The sequence below is a fragment of the Carettochelys insculpta genome, chromosome 4, assembly GCF_033958435.1.
Source record: "Carettochelys insculpta isolate YL-2023 chromosome 4, ASM3395843v1, whole genome shotgun sequence".
Lineage (NCBI taxonomy): Eukaryota > Metazoa > Chordata > Testudines > Carettochelyidae > Carettochelys > Carettochelys insculpta.
Window position 1 is genome coordinate 7,768,682 of NC_134140.1, and position 19,401 is coordinate 7,788,082.

Here is a 19,401-nt window from a genome sequence, read left to right on the forward strand (position 1 = left end):
AAGACATACAGATCATTTGCAAGTTTAATACCTTGAACCTTGGCCTGAATGGAGATCTTAATTGGCTTATGCATTACAAGGGCAATTTTCCCACCTTTGATATTAGCAGAAATGGGCCCCATCCAAATTAATTGCTTCCTATGAGTGACAGGTAACTTCCTATTCTCCCCCGCCCCCAACTCCCTGCTATATAACCCTGCATTTTGTTTTTCCACTCCATTTCCATGTGAAGAAGTGGGGGTTGCAACTGCTTTGGAGGATAGGGTCATAATTCAAAATGATCTGGATAAATTGGAGAAATGGTCTGAGGTAAACGGGATGACGTTTAATAAGGACAAATGCAAAGTGCTCCACTTGGGAAGGAACAATCAGTTTCACACATACAGAATGGGGAGAGACTGTCTAGGAATGACTACAGCAGAAAGGGATCTGGGGATTATAGTGGACCACAAGCTAAATATGAGTCAACAGTGTGATGCTGTTGCAAAAAAAAAGGCAAACATGATTCTAGGATGCATTAACAGGTATGTTGTGAACAAGACATGAGAAGTCATTCTCCCGCTCTACTCTGTGCTGGGTAGGCCTCAGCTGGAGTATTGTGTCCAGTTCTGGGCACCGCAGTTCAAAAAAGATGTGGAGAAACTAGAGAGGGTCCAGAAAAGAGCAACAAGAAAGATTAAAGGTCTAGAGAATGTGACCTATGAAAAAAGGTGGAAAGAATTGGGCTTGTTTAGTTTGGAAAAGAAAAGATTGAGGGGAGACATGATAGCAGTTTTCAGTATCTAAAAGGGAGTCATAAGGAGGAAGGAGAGAACTTGTTCTTCTTGGCCTCTGAGGACAGAACAAGAGGCAACGGGCTTAAACTGCAGCAAGGGAGGTTTGGGTTGGACATTAGGAAAAAGTTCCTAACTGTCAGGGCGGTCAAACAGCGGAATAAATTGCCAAGGGAGGTTGTGGAATCTCCATCTCTGGAGATATTTAAGAACAGGTTAGATAGATGTCTATCAGGGATGGTTTAGATAGTACTTGGTCCTTACACTGGGGCAGGGGGCTGGATTCGATGGCCTCTCAAGGTCCCTTCCAGTCCTAGTGTTCTATGATTCTATAATTCTATGACCTAATAAATGTGTTAGGCTACGTCTACGCAACAGAGATGTTGCGAAAGAACTTCTTTCAAAGGAGTGCGTCCACACACAAAAGAGCCAATCAAAAGTATAGTCTGCTCTTTCGAAAAAGAGCATCCATGCAGCCCCTGCTCTTGCAAAAGAATGAGCCAGGGAATCAAAAAATCAGGCCCTATGAAGACTGCTCTTTCGGGAAAAAAGGGGACTGCAGAGTGTCTATACACATTTTCTTTCAAAACAAGCTTTTGAAAGGGGGAGCTCTTCCTGAAATGGGAAAGGAGGAGCAATTGCAAAAGGAGCACTACATTCTTTTGATTTACTTTCAAAGGAATGCATTTTCTGTCTAGATGCTCTGCTGGATCTTTCAAGAAACTCTTCCGAAAGAACTTGCTAGTGTAGACGCAGCCGTAGTCTCTAAGGCTGTATCTCTCTAGCAGCATTATTTCAAAATAAGCTATTCCAGAAGAGATTTTCTGGAAGAGCGTATTTTGAAATAGCGCAGCTACACACAAAATTGTATCAGAATAGCGCTCATCTATTTTGAAGTAGAGCATCCAGACACAATAGAGCCTATTTTGGATTAGCGCCCTTGTATGCACTATCGCTTATTTTGAAATAGTGCCTATTCCCTGCCTACATGGCTCCGGGTCTGAAACATCTATGTCAGAACGGGTGCTATTCTTCGTAGGATGAGATTTATCAAATTTGAAATAAGCTCTCCGGTATTTCAAAATTCTTTCAAAATAGTGGCTGCATTGTGTAGTTGCTATCAATGTTATTTCAAAATAGTGGCTGTTATCCCAAAATAACTTTGCTGTGTAGACACACCCTTAGGTGCCACAGGACTGCTTGTTAATTGTAAATCTACCTGCTAGTGCAGCTACCCCCCAAGACCTTTTACATCATGAGAGCAATTGGCCTAGAAGCATGGACGTCTCTCGCCTTGTTCTAGTTCCAACACCAGCTGAGGAACTGCAAACACACAGCCATAGAAAGTGGACATTGTTTGGACTCTTTAGGTGAGATATCAATTCTGTTCCTTCGCTGTCTCTGATTACAGATTACATCTGGTGGCAAACTGGGTTTTCTTTAGATGTCTCCTATTGACTACGGAGTAGGGTGCCACCCTATTTAGCTCGCCTTTAACAGCTCCTCTTGATCCTCAGATTTCACATGCTAATCAGGATGTGCCTCAAGATGGCCTTCTTCTTTTGCACGGCTCTCGTGCATTGTGCTGCTACAGACGCTGTCTCTTGGATCAGTATAAATACGTGGTCTTGGCTATGTATGAGGAGCCTATAGCAATTTTTGCATGAAAGCATCCTGGCCAACTTGGGTAGTAACAGAATGGGGACCAGAACCCCCATATGGCCATTCTCCCAACCCTGTGCTCTGACCTTCCTGGGGTCTTCTTGCTCCCAGGGCCATGGTCCTCCATAAGTAGGCCTTGTTAAGCTGAGGGCTCTTGCCTGTAGAATTTGATCCTTAAGCAGGTCTGCCAGAATTTGTCTGAGAACTTTGCAGAGACTCTGCAAGAGACTTTGAGTTTTTCACAGGCCCTTAATTAATATTTACTGGATTGGTCATTACCAGTCTGCAGAGCTTCCAGGCACATCAGGGACAAACTGGGTTTTCTTTAGATGTCTCCGACTGACTACAGCATTGGATCTCGTGCATGAGGTTAGGGGCTCGTTTATAATTCATTTGCCTTATAAAACTATGAGGCACCTGCATACCAAGATCATGAGATCTATCATAAACCTACGGTAAAAAATATATAGCTCACCTGGGCAAGGTGAGGGTAAAGTAATATCTGCACAAAACTTTGAGCTCCTCAGAGGGAAAGATTGTGTAGGAATGTAAAGTACTGGGCCTTTTCTATGCAGGGCGAGCAGTCAGATGTAGTTGCCCCACTGCAAACCCCAAGGATAAAAATCTTGTGCCCACTGAAGTCAATGGCAATTGCCTTCAGCTGGGCCAAGATTTCACCTTTGTGCAACCCTGGTGTAAAGCATGATTTGCACTGGTATGGCTACCCCAGTTTCTAACATTGTGATGGGGTCATGTAATTGGCCCCTCGCCCCCAGCATGCTGGTCCCAGGGCACGAGGTTCCATTTTTGGGCACCAGTCCACACCACGAGAGATCAGAGGCAGGCCTTGCTGCAGGAAGAGAGGCAATAAACATAGACTGTGCAGAGCAGGGAGGGTTCTACTCCCCTGAACCACTTGTGGAGCAATCCCTGACCTGGATTGCATACCTCCCACTGGAGCAGGAGCACAGGGCCAAACATCCAACAGGAAGACGTATCTAGGAGACGTCTGAAGCATGTGCAGGATGATTGGCAGGTCTGCTCTTCAGGCACGGTGGGACTGTCCATGGTGAGGGCAATGGTCCTCTGTGTGGGAGACAGAACCTTCCCAGAGGCCTCCCTGGGACTTTGGAAGAACCCCATGAACTCGTGCCTGGCACAAACATCCCCACCTTCTGCTCCAAGTGCGAGGCTCACTGCTTTGACCTGCCATCAGTGACAGACACCCCCAGCATCACAGACATGACACCTGGCAAGTCTCTGCCCTCCTTAGTAGTACCCAAGTTTTATTGGGCTCATGGGACTGCATAACTTTTGTCCCAAGTACAAGGGGCCTCTACCAGTCAATGCTATACGTACACTGTCCTGTTGGCTTCAGGCCTGGCATTTGCAGCAAAAATGAGGGGCATCAGATCCCAGGCTCCAAGACATCAGCGCAAAGGGCAGGAGGGAGTTTCCCTCATAATGCTGTGGATAGCATGGCCCCACCTGGGCTCCTGGGCCTTTTCTTCCAGCCGATGGTTCTCCTCTTTAAATAGAAGCCCTATGCCTTAGTGAGTGCCTAAGGATTAAGAGGCCTGGTTTAGGGCATGGGTCGGCAACCCCCAGCATGCGTGCCATTCTCGGCATGTGAACTCATTTGGAGTGGCAAGCAGCCAGGATCGCCAGCCCCACTCGTCCTCCCCCATGCAGCATGGGAGGAGGTGGGAGCACAAGGACAGAGCCCCCACCATGGCACAGGGACAAGCTGGAGCCTGCCATGTCATGGGACCAGAGCCCCTGTGGTGGGGCCTCTGCAGGAGCTGGGGACAGGAGCTGAAGCCCCTGCCATGGCGCAAGGCTGAGGTCAGGGCCAGAGTCCATCACAGAGCCCCCTTGGCTGAGCATGGGGCCAGGGGTGGAGTAGAGTCCCTGCCATGGGGCTGCAGCCTCAGCTGAGGAGCTCCTGCCTGAGCATGGGGCCAGGCTGGAGCCTCAGCCCCAGGGCCCCCTGCCAGAGCACTCACCAAGGTAAAACTTACAAAGGCAGAGCGAGGCCAAGGATCACACTAAACAGTAAAGTGCTGCATTTTTATTGATTAATGAAGCTGTTATAAGTAGGACTATTAGTGACTTTAAAAAGTATCACCGGCGCTCGAACTGTACCTAGAAGCCAAAAGGTCAGATTTTGGCACTCTGCCTCACAAAGGCAGCTGAGCCCTGGTTTAGGAGTTACCACTCAAGACTGGCATCCTGGAGCCTTTTCTCCGCCTCCTAGCAATGTCTCTGAGTCATTGTCTTGCAAACATATAGCTTAGGCCAAAATTTTCTAAAAGTGGCCTTGCATTTTGGATGCCTCAGTTGCTGATTGTCCATCCTTCAAAGCCCCGGGCTAAATTCTCAGAGGTACCGAGTGTCACAGTTCATGCGACTGCACTTGTATTCACCCTCTGTGGTCCTAAACATGCACCCACTCTTGGCTTCCAGTTCCTCAGCCATCCTGGGCAGAGATCTGCATCTCTCTCCAGTCAGAAGTGAGGATCTCCAGGCTGCACAGTTCTCTGCCTGTGCTGCGGAATTCCCAGCAAACCAGCCTCCAGGTGCCAGGTTTTACCACTTACACACACTTCTTCCTAAGCAAGCACATTTATTCTTAAGGTAAATGTATTCCAAAGAAACCACATAAGAACAGTAAAAGAACCTGCACACCTGCTAATGAGATTACCAGAACTAATCCCCACCCATTCCCATAAGGGGTCCCATGGGTATCAGCCCTTCAGCCCCCTTCCCAATGGATTGGGGGCCCTGTCTGGCAGAAGGTCTTGTCTATTTGCTGAATCAAGAAGAAGGCCCTGGGCACTTTAAATTCAGTCAATTTGTCCCAAAGCCCCTACTTTGGGTGTTGCTCTCTGAATTATCCACTTTGAACTAGTATATGTGAGCCTGCCAGGAGGTTGTACCTCTTGGGGAGAGGAGAAGCTCATGGTTTACAATGTGACTGATTTGCTCTATTCGTCACCTTCAGGTTTTACTTCCTGGAGGAGCTGTGGTAGGTCCCTGTCCCCCATGGGATAGAAGTGTTGTAGAACACACTCATACATAATATTTCATTTAAAAAATAGACCCCCAAAGATGCTTCATGAGGTTGCCATATCTGTCACAGCCCTGTCCCCATAAAAGGATCACACAGTCTTGGCCAGCGTAATAGATAAATTTATTAGCATAAGGTCTTTCCAGGCTGTGCTAGGAAATTGCCAGATGGTGCACAAGTCCCTGGGAGCTGAGGATGTGCAGCCCTTATGAAAATCAGGACCCATAAAACCAATGATGGGCTCTGAAAAAATTGAAGCAGCCAAAATCAGGGCCAAACTGGAAAAATGGGCCCTAAGGAGCCATGTCCCTCAGTTGCCCACTCTGTGAAATGGGTGTAGCACTTCCCACTCAGGCATGTGAGGCTGCAGAGGTAGCGCTGGGTAAAGCAGTTTTGCTGGTGGGCTGGCAGGTATTGTAGAGAAGCAACTCGTCACCACTTGATCCCAGAGAGCAGTGGGATTTCTCCAAGCACGGCTCAGCCTGGACACTGTTTGTTCTGAGCTGCTGTAAGGGAGCAGGGCCCATGTTGGGCAAGAGAAGGAGGAGGGTCTCGCACTGCTGTCTGCCCAGCTGCGCAGGCTCCTGTCACATAATCACCTTAGGCTTCCAGGAGACGTGAGCTCACTTGCTTAGAGTAGCCAAACAAAACAAGCTGTTTAAGACTGTTCCCTGCTTAGCTCTGACATTTGCCAGAGGAGATTTTAGGCTCTCCAGCTGCCTGCTCCCCAGCCTGGTAGGGGAAGCAAATGAGCCAAAGCTGTGGCTGCAGCCCTGTTCTGTCCCAAGCCAGTTTGGGTTTGGGAAGAATTGCTTTGTTCCCCTCTTCACGCCCCCCCTCCAGCCTTTGTGACACCTGAACTGGCTGCTGGTTGTCATAGCAACATTTTGCTCTGCCAGCCTCTCGGACGCTGAGATGCCATTGCTGATGCTAATGAAAACGAGGCTCCTGGCAACTTTGCCTTGCACTTCTCAGCGTGACAGGCCACTGTTCTCGCCCCGCAATGGCCTGTGGGTTGTTCCCAACTGGAGATGATTGTAATTAGCAGTGGGAACAGTCAGAACGGAGTGAGTAACAACCATCTCAACCATGGGAGACAGACCAGGGCTATTCCAGACAAGAGTAAGCCATGGCCCTTCCAAACCCAACCCAACCACAAAGACGGCAGGGCCCTTGTCAGCCGAATAAACTGCCTCAGAGGGGTATCTGTGTTAGTCTGTAGCTTCACAAATAATAAGTAGGCCTGTGGCACCTTAGGCTATGTCTACACTAGAGAGCTTTGTCGATAAAACCCATGGAAGGTCCACATTCCCAAGGCGTTCTGTCAACAGCAAATCAACAGAACGTAGCATTTCTGTCGACCACGTTCTGCCGCTCCCCCATGATGCAGAATGCCTCTGTCAACAGCTTGTAGGGACAGAAAGCTGGCCTGGATGTTCGGGAGGGCCCTCTGTCCACAGGCAGGGCTTCTGGGACACCAGGCAATCCTATCGACTGTGCTTCCACTTGGCCTTGTTGTTGAGAGAGCAGCCGGGCAGTCCAGCCACTCTCTGTCAACAGAGTGGATCACTCTTCAGATCCACTTGGCAGTCTGGCCATGATCTGTCGACAGAAGTTATGTCAGAAGATAGCGTCTGACAAAAATTTCTGTCGACAGATCACTCTAGCATAGACATAGTCTTAGAGACAAACAAGTTTATTTGGTCTTAAGCCCACGCAGACCCTGGCCTGTAAAAAAAACTAGAGCAGTTAAAAATAAGTTTCACCACCAAGTTTTTACAGTGAAACATGGGGGGTTGGGACAAAACCCCAAAAACATTCAATTGAAAATAAGTGGGTTTCATGCAGATAAACGGAAAACAGTGCTTTGTAGCTTGTAGATATGCATATAGACACCACAAACTTTTCCATAGACAACTTTTGTCTAAATTTTTCACTGAGTAGGCGGAGGTGCTCAGCATCTCCTGACCAGACCTAGAATGAATATGTTTTCCTAAGCAGGGATAACAGGACAGAGCAATAGCGATGTGGCAGTCATGCCCCACTCTAACTCTCGCCCTACCTCCCCAGCACTGCCTGTTGTACTTAATGTTATGCTACAACTCCATCTCCATTGTCAATTCTCAATCTCTATTGTAAGTTCCAGGAACTCGAGCCAGCTTCTGGCTGGCTGCTGAGGAATATTTGGCGCAGCGAGGCGTTTCGTGTGCAAAGGTGGGTTTAAGTCTTTTTTGTGCTCTCCTGATTCTGGAGCGGGTCAGATCCTGGTTTATGGCTTTCAGGCAGGCTGCTCTAATTTACACCCCCCCACCCCCGTTAGATTTTTTTAAGGGACTCAGTTACCTACATTTAGCACATAGACACTGCTGATCATTTCCAACCTGCAGATCAGGCACCGCATACACTTGCAGGTCTCTGACCAACCTGGGGGCTGAGGTGTCTGCCAGCTGGCATTTTCAAAGTTCTGGTGGCACCCTCACGCCCAAAGAGCTGCTCTGAGTGCTGGCTCAAGCTGCAGTCCCAACCAGCCTGAAGCATGATTTCTCAGCTGTGCAAAGCAATGTCATTCTTGCCTGTAGAGCATGGCCGCACAGGCCTGCTCCAAGCACACCTCAGGCCTGCCAATCATCAGACCCTGCAGGAGGAAGGCCGATACAGGCCAGCAACAGGGTGGACAGGAAACAAAACCCTTGTGTAAAAGACAATCAGGAGCCCAGGGAAAAGAAGGATGACATGCTGTGTGTGAGCAGGAGACTGTGTCAGCCAATACAACTGAGCTGGTATAGGAGCCTAACTCCAGCAGAGGGTGTGGGGCTGGGGATGCTAAGCAGAGGGAGATGCCTGTCTCTGGTCCCTCAGCCAAGAGTACCTTGTCAGTTCCTTTTCCCTGCTCCTCTGCTCGGCATTGACCTTGGCTATCTGAGGCACCTCTGCGCTCAGCTGGTTGGCTTCTGAAACTCTCTTTCTTAGGGGCTCAACTAGCCCCACACTCAATAGGGAGCCCAGGCATCATGGAACCGCCTACCTCAGGGCTGAACATGGCCTTCAGGCCTCCTTCCTTGAAGGTGTTGCTCCCCTCAGCTCAGCAGTGTCCAAGTCCAGTGACAAATCTGGGCCCCAGTGCCTGGGCTTTTCAGAGGGGTCTAGAAGAAATAGGTGCCCAAAGATTATTGCATTTTATTGGGACTTAGGAGCCTAACTCACTTAGGATCCTTTGAAAAAATCCAGAGTCTCAAAGAGTCTGTTCCGGAAGCTGAGCACAAGGGAGCCCTCATCACTCCTCCTTCTCCCATCCATGGAGCTGCCAAAACCGCTCTATGCTACCCAAGGAATGCCCAGCACAGAGGGAACCATTCAGTGGTGGCTAAGCAGGTTTTAGGACAGCTTTAGGAGATGGGGCACAGGGCCATGGGCTACAGTCCAGCACAGTGGGACTTTGACTTTCTACCCTGGGTCCTAGCGAATATAATGTTTGACATGTTTGGCGGAGCCCCTGGAACCTGCTCAAAGTCCCACATGACCCTGGTTGGGAATCACTCCAGAAGGCTCCCTAAGACCTGGGAACAGCAGGCCTGTGAAGGGCTGTATCTCCAACTCCTGTAAGGCACGAGATGGAACCTAATTACTAATGCTCTGCACCTGGGAGGTGATAAATTGGCTCCTGACCAGAGGAGGCAGAATTCAGCCCTTTGAGAAAGAGGTGGAGGAGAGACCCAGGAGGCAAGAGCTAGGGTGAGTTCTCTTTGCCTGGAATGGGCCTGGAATAAGGTCGGGTTGTTTGGAACTGGCTGTGGCCAGGAGGCAAAGCTAAATTCTGTGGTGGGGCAAAAGGACCCCTAGAGCCTGCGAGGATCAGGGACTAACATAGAAACCTATATGGTTGGGCTGCCATCAGGGAAAAGCCTCTGAAGTTAGTACCCTGAGAAGAGGGCACAGCTGAAGTCAAGCTCAGGAGGGTCAAGTCCAGTGAGGGGAACAGGTCTTTGGTTTTGAGCTGAACCCCAGAAAGGACTGAAGTGATATGATTCTGCTGGAGGTCTGAGGTACAGAAAACCCAGTACACAGGTCTGAGGAAGAAACCAGCAGGGACTGTCTAGTGCGGCCAGGAAAGTGACCATCAGGCAAGTAGGAGAGGCAACGATCCCGGGAATGCTCAGACCTGAAGTTGAGGGCTCAGGGAGGAGGGGGTGCCCAAGATTTAAGGAGATCTCTTGTCGATTGATTTGTACCATAAAGGCCCAGATTCTCAATGGGATTAAGCTTCCCCTGGCTCCAGTGGAAGTTAGGAGCTTAGATATCCATGAGACAATGGGCCACAGAGCCCCTCAGCCTGCTGGATGCTGTGAAAAATAACACCAGAGGTAACAAGTACTTGCTCACAGGCCACAACCAATCACTGTGCAGTGTAACTATTTATTATTAAGATAACCAATCAGGGCTCCATTGTGCTAGGGGCTCCACACTAGGGTTATTTTATCTGACCTTTCAAAAAAGAGGATACACTCCTTCCCAGGGTATCTGTATCAGTATCTGCCCACTCACATTGTACTAAAGTACATCTACTGTAGCGCATTAATACAATGTGAGTGGGTAGATACTAATACAGATACACTCCCTCTCAGGGGTGTCCTCTTTTGTTATACGGTAACTGTCTAATGGAAGGACGGTCCCTGACTCAAAACAACAAGGAGGCCTATAGCAGATTAGCAGATTTATTTGGGTATAAACTTTTGTGGGTAAAAACCCACGATGCATCTGACGAAGTGAGGTTTCGCCCATAAAAGCTTATGCCCGCATAAGTCTGTTACTCATTAAGGAGCCACAGGATTCCTCGCTGTGTTTGTGGATACAGAATAACAGGGCCAACCCTCTGGTACCAGCCCCTGACTAAGGGTCAAATGAGACAAGGAGTGCGCACAGCAAACCAGGTGTACAAAGGAAACCTGAGTGAGTTCTGCCTCGTGTAACAGCAGCACTCACTGCACTTATGCTCAGATATGAGACCCTAGTAGTAAATATTCTGATGGTGTTCCATTAACTCCTTGCCTGGCTGTCTGAAGGGAAAGGAGGCTGGTCCCGTTTAGAGGGGTTTTAAAGCAGGCAAAGAACCACAGACGGTTCTTGGGCAACTCCACATTGTCCAGTTGTGGAGTGTTAAACTATCAAGTGTCTTCATCCCAATAAAAATGCTAACCATTGGCAGGGTGTGTCTGACTATGGCATTGTGAGAAAAAGAATCCGCTCCCTGCACTCCCTTGGAAGGATGATTTCATCCGAGGCCAGGTGCTAGTGGATGTGTGCCAAGAGCACATAGACAAAAACAACCCACTGCAATTAGCATTTGTTAGCCCCCATGTCAACCAGAGGCACAGGAGCAAGTGGACCCAGCAGAGTGAAGCCCAGGTCAGTGCTGGTGCCAGCTGGCAGGGTGATGTGTCATAAGCTGGCGTGGCTTGGGCCCTGAGGATACCCATCCTGTGAGTAAACAGATGGCTGCAGGCTCCTGGCCTTGTGTCCTGGCACTTTTCAGGAGCCCTTCACTGGAAAAAGGGTCTGAGGTGCTTCTACTCCCCTCCCCAGGAGACACGGGGTGACAGCAATTGCCAGGGGTCTGACCTTTCAAAGTGGACCTGGAGCTCCAGGCCAACACAATAGCAGTGGAGGCAGCTGGGAACTCCAGGCCTCTTTGAAATACCTCCGGAGCATCACGCCACTGCTCTGCGTTGCTTCTGCAGGCTGGGAGGAGGGGAGCCCAGCGCCATGCGCCGAGTAGTGCTAAGGGCTGACTGCCCTGGGTTTCATCCCTTCCACCTGAGGCTCGTCGAGCCAGGCACCCTACACATTGGCTCCCCGGCCCACACTAGCTGTCAGCCCTGCTGGTAATAGACCATCCCAAGAAGTGGAATCTGGGAGCAGGGTGAAGGAAATGAGCCCGTCTTCTTGAGTCCCCAGACCTGCTTGTCCTGTTAAGCGTTCTCAACAGCTTTTAGGGCAATAGAATCTAAAACCGCTATTCCTCTGAGCCATCTTACAGGGGCCTGGTTTTCGGCAGGTAGGTATTCGCTGTGCAGTGAAAATCAGGCCCAATAAGGGGGTCGCAAGTGGGTCTCCCCAGAGATTCATGTATGGAGTGTTCCTGCCTCAGACTCGTTGCTTCCAGCAGATCGGGAGGGACTGGGGAAGGGCATTCTGGGCTGAGAAGGTTTGGGGTTTGTGAAAGTTATACACTTTTATGAGGAAAACTGTTTGTTTGAGACCAGCCCCCATCCCGCAGCCCAGAACAGCTAAGGAGCCAGTTACGAATGTTCATGTAAAAAGAGAAATCGGTCGAGGGAAGAAGGGAGGCGGTGACAGCCCGGTTGAAGTACACCACCAGCACAACAGGCAATGGAGGCAGTTAGAGCAACCAATGTGACAATCTGAGGCGGGGCGGTGGGCGGGATATACCAGCTGAAAAGGAGCCAACCATAAAGAGAGAATTAACTATGGCTCAGGTCCTCCAATGAGTCAGGCACCTACTCCCATGGATTTCAAAGGGAGTTAGGTGCCTAAACAGCTGTGAGGAGCTGGCCCTCATAAACCACATGACTCCCATCTTCATGCCTGCAGTGTTGTAGCCCTATTGGATCCAGGGTATCTGAGACACAAGGGTGGAGGGAGGTAACATCTCTCACAAGAGCAGCTTCTGTGGGTGAGAGAGATGAGCTTTCCCAGCCCTCCAGACGACCTCTGTGTGGCTCACAAGCTTCTCCCTCTCGACAACAGTATTTGGTGCAGTAAAAGATACTATTCCACCCACTGGGGCTCTCTACTGCCTCCACCGTCACTCGGCTCAAAGGCTGTATCCAGCCTCCCACACTACAACAGCATCTGCACTTTGAGCTCTGTGAATGGCCGAACCCTGTTGCAGACTATCATCATGCAGGATCAAAGCCTTAAATTATAAGCATAGAAGGTGCCTTACCCTGCAATGGGACCTTGATTTGGCTTAGACTAATAGAAGCACTGCTCCTCTCCAACACTAGCATTTTGTCCCCTAGCCTGGCCCTCCCTCCTTGTTATAGCTGACAGCTGGGGCCACGCTGGAAATGATCCCCAGCTGCAGCAGTTCACAGGCTATTGAATTTCTAATTGTTGGGTTTCCTGCTCTTGCAGAGTTGGTAAGAACATGGTCTTGTGTCCTGCTTGGTTTTGTCTGAGCCAGAACTGTAAAAGGCCCTGTCACAGCTCGTGTGCCTCCAGGGGCTAGATCTGCCAGTTTTCCTATATTGCTTCTCCTGACGGTAGCTGAGCTATGTCTGGATGTCCTGTCCAACACATCTAGAAACAGTGAGTCATACGGCCTCTTGGTGAAAGATCCCCTTCCTTTGAGACTCTCAAACCTTCCCAAGCATTAACAGGTGATATGTCACCATGTGCCCGGGAGGCCGGACTTCACAGAACTAGTGGGTAAAAAGGGCTTTCCCCTGGGGAAAACTTCCATGAGAAAATTATTTTAGTTCTAACAACAATTCTCTCAAAAAAATTAAACTTTAGGTTGGAAAAACTGAAACTGTTCTGGGTTTTGTCCAGAAAACTGAGCTCAACTTTTGACTAGCCTTATTGAGCCTATTCTTATTTTACAGTTGCGGAAACTGAGGTATAGCGCAAAAATTTGCCTTACCTCAAGATCACACGGACCCAGGAAGGAGCCAGGATTAGAATCCATTAATTCCCAGTGCCACGAACCATTAGATGAGTGGTTCCCAACCTAGGGTCCACAAACCGCTGGGAGTTCACAAGGGTATTACGGGGGCGGGAGTCTGTGGAAAAAAAATAAAAGTTAAATAAAAAGGATCATATAAAATAAGTTGTAAATAAATTGCAAAGGTACAATCAATTATTGTTTTAAAATTAAATATCTTCCAATAATGTTATTAATGGCTGTCTGAAAATCTATGTCGTGGTTTCCTTTTTCATTTAATCAAGTGCACATACTGGCTAGAATTGGCTTTGATGGTGGGGTCTGTGAATGGTTGGGGGGCAACTGGGGGTCTGTGACCAGTTTGGGGGGTGATTGGGGGGTCCGTGAATGATTTAGGGGGTGATTGGGGGCCTGCACTAGTGAAAAGGTTGGGAACCACAGCTCTAGACTATGCTACATCCTTGTAGTTTTATACTAAACAGTTTGCAATAACAAGCAGCCCTGTAGCACCTTAGAAACTAACAAATTTATTAGGTCAGGAGTTTTTGTGGGTAAAACCCACGTCTTCAGATGAACGGAGTACAAAAAAAAAATCAACATTTATACTGGTTCCTCTTAACAAATCCTCAAGCATTTTACAGCTTGTGGAATCATTTTCTGTAACCCATTGTCTTGATGGGAATGTCAGAGGATTCCCTCTTGTGAGCTTTAAAAGTCCCAAAGCTCTTCAAAATTAGAAACTGTGGCCCCTTCCTATAAAGACTGTTGTCCTCGATGGGGCTGTGCAGATATAAACGCAGGTGAAATGGGACTCAGTAGAAACAGTGGCAACCCATGGCAATGCTGCTCAGTGTTAAGTCAACGTCTACAGTCAAATCTAGAGCTTCAGGGCTTTGGCCTGCAGGGGTCAGGAAGCACAAGTTTCAGAAAACAGCAGCACACGCCGGTCTGTGTAATAAATCTCCCAGTGACTTGGTCATTTTGGCATGTGTTGGCTGTGACTGGCCTGTGTTCTGTGGTTTCTCAGCTTTTTAGAGTGGCTTGGAGGGCCTGGTCTTTGTACCGGCCCTCAGCTGACTGGGGCTTTCTTCCCAGCTCTGCAGCTGATCTTTGGCAATCATTTTCCTTCTCTCTTTCCTTTCCTACTCACTACGTGTCTGATCGAGTTCTTTGGAAAGCTGTTTGGGGTGGGGGCTTTCTTTTAGTCTCTGCTTATGCCTGATGGGGCCCCAGTCTCTGCACTGCAGACAATGCCTAACTCGTTATTCCAGGGTACTTGTTGCAATGTAGCCAATAATATGACTGTCTTCCAGTTCTGCCTATCTGCCTGGCTTTAAAAACAAGACTGGGCCCCACTTACTGCAATGGGAGTCTCATTTCTCACACAGATTCCAGAATCTACGGTCTATAAATAATATGATATATGCTGATGTTTTCTTAGCTGCCTCCAAGTCTCACACCTTTCCTCACTGGCTGGCCAAGAATCCCCTTTGCTGTATCTCTCTACGTCATTTCAAGGGCTGCAAAGTCTAGTCGCTTGTTTAAAATCTAACCTGGAAAGTTCAGAGCTGAGTGAGCAGACCTGGCTAAATCATGGCTCATCAGAAACCAGGAGCTTCCTGAGCCCTTTGTGGCCACTAGTGCTGCTTGTTTTCTTTCTGTGGGTGTTTTATTTTGGTGTTTAGGATCTTACCAAGTCATGTCTGTTTCTCTGCTCTCCCCTTACCCTCGAATGACAGTCAAACAGCACAAAGGGAGGCATAGTGGATAGAGCACTGGACTGGGACTCGGGAGATGTGAGTTGTATTCCTAGTTTTACTTGTATGGCCTTGGCCAAGTTGTTTTGCATTTTCTCCCACCTTTTTGGATTAGGGACCGTCTTTTATTCAATGTGACCAGTAATACAACTGTTCTCCCCTTCTTCCTGTTTGCTTAGCACTTGGACATCAAGAAGTCTTCAATCTGAGAAGCTGATCTGTTTATAAAATTGATCACCCTCCCTCTTTAGCCCTTAGAGTCATAGAGTCATAGAAGAGTAGGATTGGAAGGGACCTCGAGAGGCCATCGAGTCCAGCCCCCTGCCCTCATGGCAGGACCAAGCACTTTCTAGACCATCACTGAATGTCATCTATCTAACCTCTTCTTAAATATCTCCAGTGATGGAGATTCTGCCACCTCCCTTGGCAATTCGTTCCAGTGTTTGATCACCCTGACAGCTAGGAACTTTTTCCTAATGTCCAACCTGAACCTCCCCTGCTGCAATTTAAGTCCATTGTCTCTTGTTCTATCCTCAGAGGCAAGGAAGAACAAGTTCCCTCCCTCTGCCGTATGAGACCCTTTTAGATACCTGAAAACTACTATCATGTCCCCCCTCAATCTTCTCTTTTCCAAACCAAACAAGCCCAATTCCCTCAGCCTTTCCTCATAAGTCATGTTCTCTAGACCTTTGATCATTCTCGTTGCTCTCCTCTGGACCCTCTCCAATTTCTCCACATCCTTCCTGAATTGCGGTGCCCAGAACTGGACACAATACTCCAGCTGAGGCCTAACCAGCGCAGAGTAGAGCGGGAGAATGACTTCTCATGTCTTGTTCACAACACACCTGTTAATGGATCCTAGAATCATGTTTGCTTTTTTTGCAACAGCATCATACTGTTGACGCATATTTAACTTGTGGTCCACTATAACCCCAAGATCCCTTTCTGCTGTACTCATTCCTAGGCAGTCCTTTCCCATTCTGTATGTGTGACACTGATTGTTCCTTCCTAAGTGGAGCACTTTGCATTTGTCGTTATTAAACTTCATCCTGTTTACCTCAGCCCATTTCTCCAGTTTATCCAGATCCTTTTGAATTATGACCCTATTCTCCAAAGAAGTTGCAACCCCTCCCAGCTTGGTATCATCTGCAAACTTGATAAGTGTACTTTCTATGTCAATATCTAAATCATTAATGAAGATATTGAACGGAACCGGTCCTAAAACAGACCCCTGTGGAACCCCACTAGTTATACTTTTCCAGCAGGATTGAAAGCCATTAATAACTACTCTCTGGGTACGGTTATCCAGCCAGTTGTTCACCCACCTTATAGTAGCCCCATCTAAGTTGTATTTGCATAGTTTATTGATAAGTATATTATGTGAGACCGTGTCAAATGCTTCACTGAAGTCTAGGTATATCACATCCACTGCTTCTCCCTTATCCACAAGGCTCGTTATTCCATCAAAGAAAGTTACTAGATTGGTTTGACATGCTCTGTTTTTAACAAAACCAGGCTGGCTGTTCCCTATCACCTTACCACCTTCCAATTGCTTGCAGATGATTTCTTTTATGACCTGCTCCATTATCTTTCCTGGCACAGAAGTTAAGCTGACTGGCCTGTAGTTTCCCGAGTTATTCTTGTTCCCCTTTTTATAAATGGGTACTATATTTGCCCTTTTCCAGTCTTCTGGAATCTCTCCCGTCTCCCATGATTTTCCAAAAATGATTGCTAAAGGCTCAGATACCTCTTCTATCAGCTCCTTGAGGATTCTAGGATGCATTTCATCAGGCCCTGGTGATTTGCAGACATCTAATTTTTTTAAGTAAATTTTAATTTGTTCTTTTCATATTTCAACTTCTAAACCTACCCCTTTTTCACTAGCATTCTCTATGTCAGGCATTCCTTCAGATTTCTCAGTGAAGACCGAAACAAAGAAATCATTAAACATCTCTGCCATTTCCAAATTCCCTGTTACTGTTTCTCCCTCCTCACTGAGCAATGGCCCTACCCTCTCCTTGGTCTTCCTCTTGTTACCAATGTATTTGTAAAAAGCCTTCTTGTTTCCCTTTATGCTTGTAGCTAGCTTGAGCTCATTTTGTGCCTTAGCCTTTCTAATCTTGCTCCTGCACACTCGTGTTGTTTGCCTATACTCATCCTTTGTAATTTGTCCTAGTTTCCATTTCTTATACGATTCCTTTTTTAGTTTGAGATCATGCAAGATCTCCTGGTTAAGCCACGGCAGTCTTTTGCCATGTTTTCTATCTTTCCTACGCAGCGGGACAGCTTGCTTTTGGGCCTTTAATAATGTCCCTTTGAAAAACTGCCAACTCTCCTCAGCCGTTTTCCCCCTCAGTTTAGCTTCCCATGGGACCTTACCTACCAGCTGTCTGAGTTTACCAAAATCTGCCTTCCTGAAATCCATTATCTCTATTGTACTGTTTTCCCTTCTACCCTTCCTTAGAATTGTGAACTCTATGATTTCATGATCACTTTCACCCAAGCATCCTTCCACTTTCAAATTCTCAATAATTTCCTCCCTATTTGTTAAAATTAAATCTAGAACAGCTTCCCCCCGGTAGCTTTTTCAACCTTTTGGAATAAAAAGTTGTCTGAAATGTAATCCAAGAATTTATTGGACAGTCTGTCCCCTGCTGTATTAGTTTCCCAACATATACCTGGATAGTTGAAGTCCCCCATCACCACCAAATTCTGGGCCCTGGATGATTTTGTTAGCTGTTTAAAGAAAGCCTCATCCACCTCTTCCACCTGGTTAGGGGGCCTGTAGTAGACACCTCGTAGGACCTCATCCTTGTTTTTAACTCCTCTGAGTCTAACCCAGAGACTTTCAACCCATCCATCTCCTACGTCCACCTCCACCTCTGTCCAGGTGTGTACATTTTTAATATACAAGGCAACACCTCCTCCCTTCTTTCCCTCTCTGTCCTGCCTAAGCAGGCTGTACCCTTCAATACCAACATTCCAATCATGAGTATTATCCCACCAAGTTTCTGGGATGCCAACGATATCATAGTTGTATTCATTTATTAGTACTTCCAATTCTTCTTGTTTATTTCCCATACTTCTTGCATTTATATATAGGCATCTCAGACATTGATTTGGTCTTGCCTCCCAGTTTTGCCCTGGCCCTCTTTTTACTCTCCCAGTGTAGCCTATACTCCCTCCCATTTCAAGTTCATCTCCCAGGTATCCATGCTCTCCACTTACCTGCAGGGTTTGCTCCCCTGCCCCCGTCAAACCTAGTTTAAAGCCCTCCTCACTAGGTTAGCCAGCAATTTTTTTTTCCGCTCGAACCCGCAGCTCCTCGCCCGCCGGCTCCTCCTCCACCCGCCCTTGACACCCTTGACAGCTCTTAACACATATGAAGACCTGCTATCAGGTCCCATCTTCTTCTAAATGTTAGGTGAACATGTCTGTCATTTTTAACCTTTCCCCATAGGTCAGGTGCTCTCAGCTTCTGATCATTTCTGTTCTCTTCAAAAAAAATCACTCTATTGGCTAAATATTTGCAACCATGTCAGCTTGTACAAACCAGTTCGCTTTCCCCACACCACCCTATGGCAGTATGCTCATGGAGTCACTCAACTCCTCCCTGGGGGATGAGAGAGGTGAGTGGTGGGTGGGCTGGCTGAGGAGATGGGGTCCTGGGGCAGAGCAGGGGTGAAGCTTAGGCAGGGCTGTGGAAGGAAGAGGCAGACCAGGACCCGTTAGGAGCTGTGCGAGGGCACTGGCGGATTCAGCACGGGAGTGATTTTAGCCTGAGTCCGCACTTCAAAGTGGGCGTGTTACCAGCCAGGGTGACAGCAGCAATCATACTAGGGGCAACACCAAACCAAGAGCCTAAGGCTACATCTGCACTTTAAAAAATGAATAAATACCCCTCAGCTGCGAGTCTCAGAGCCTGGGTCAGCTGACTAGAGCTCACACTCCAGGGCTGAAACCAGCAGCCTGCCTGCTCGGGCTGGAGCCCGGAATCTGAAACCGGGCAAGACGATGAGCAGCTCGGGGCCCAGCCCCCACCCTGCGCAGCAGTGTCCACTGGGTGAGCAAACCTTTTACAGCAGGCCCCACTTTTCATCCCTGCACCTAGCAGTTGCTGGCCCCACCCCACAACCTGTCTAATGTAGCGCAAATGAGTCGACATTTCACTTAAGTTCACATGAAAGAAAAGCCCTTTCGGCCCGTGTGAGCAAAGAAGTCCGTATCATGTAAAAACTTTATGAATCGATATATAAATGTGAATACGTGGGCGTAAAAACAGTAGCCTAGTTCAGCATTTTTATTGAGATGGATGAGCCTGAGACCCAGCAGCTGATCAGGTGGCCCAGTGGTTAGAGCATTGCCCTTGTAAACCTGGAGTTGTGAGCTCAGCCCTTAAGGGGGCCTTTCTAAGGGCTGGTTAGATTTTTTTAAAGTTAGGGATAGGTCCTGCTG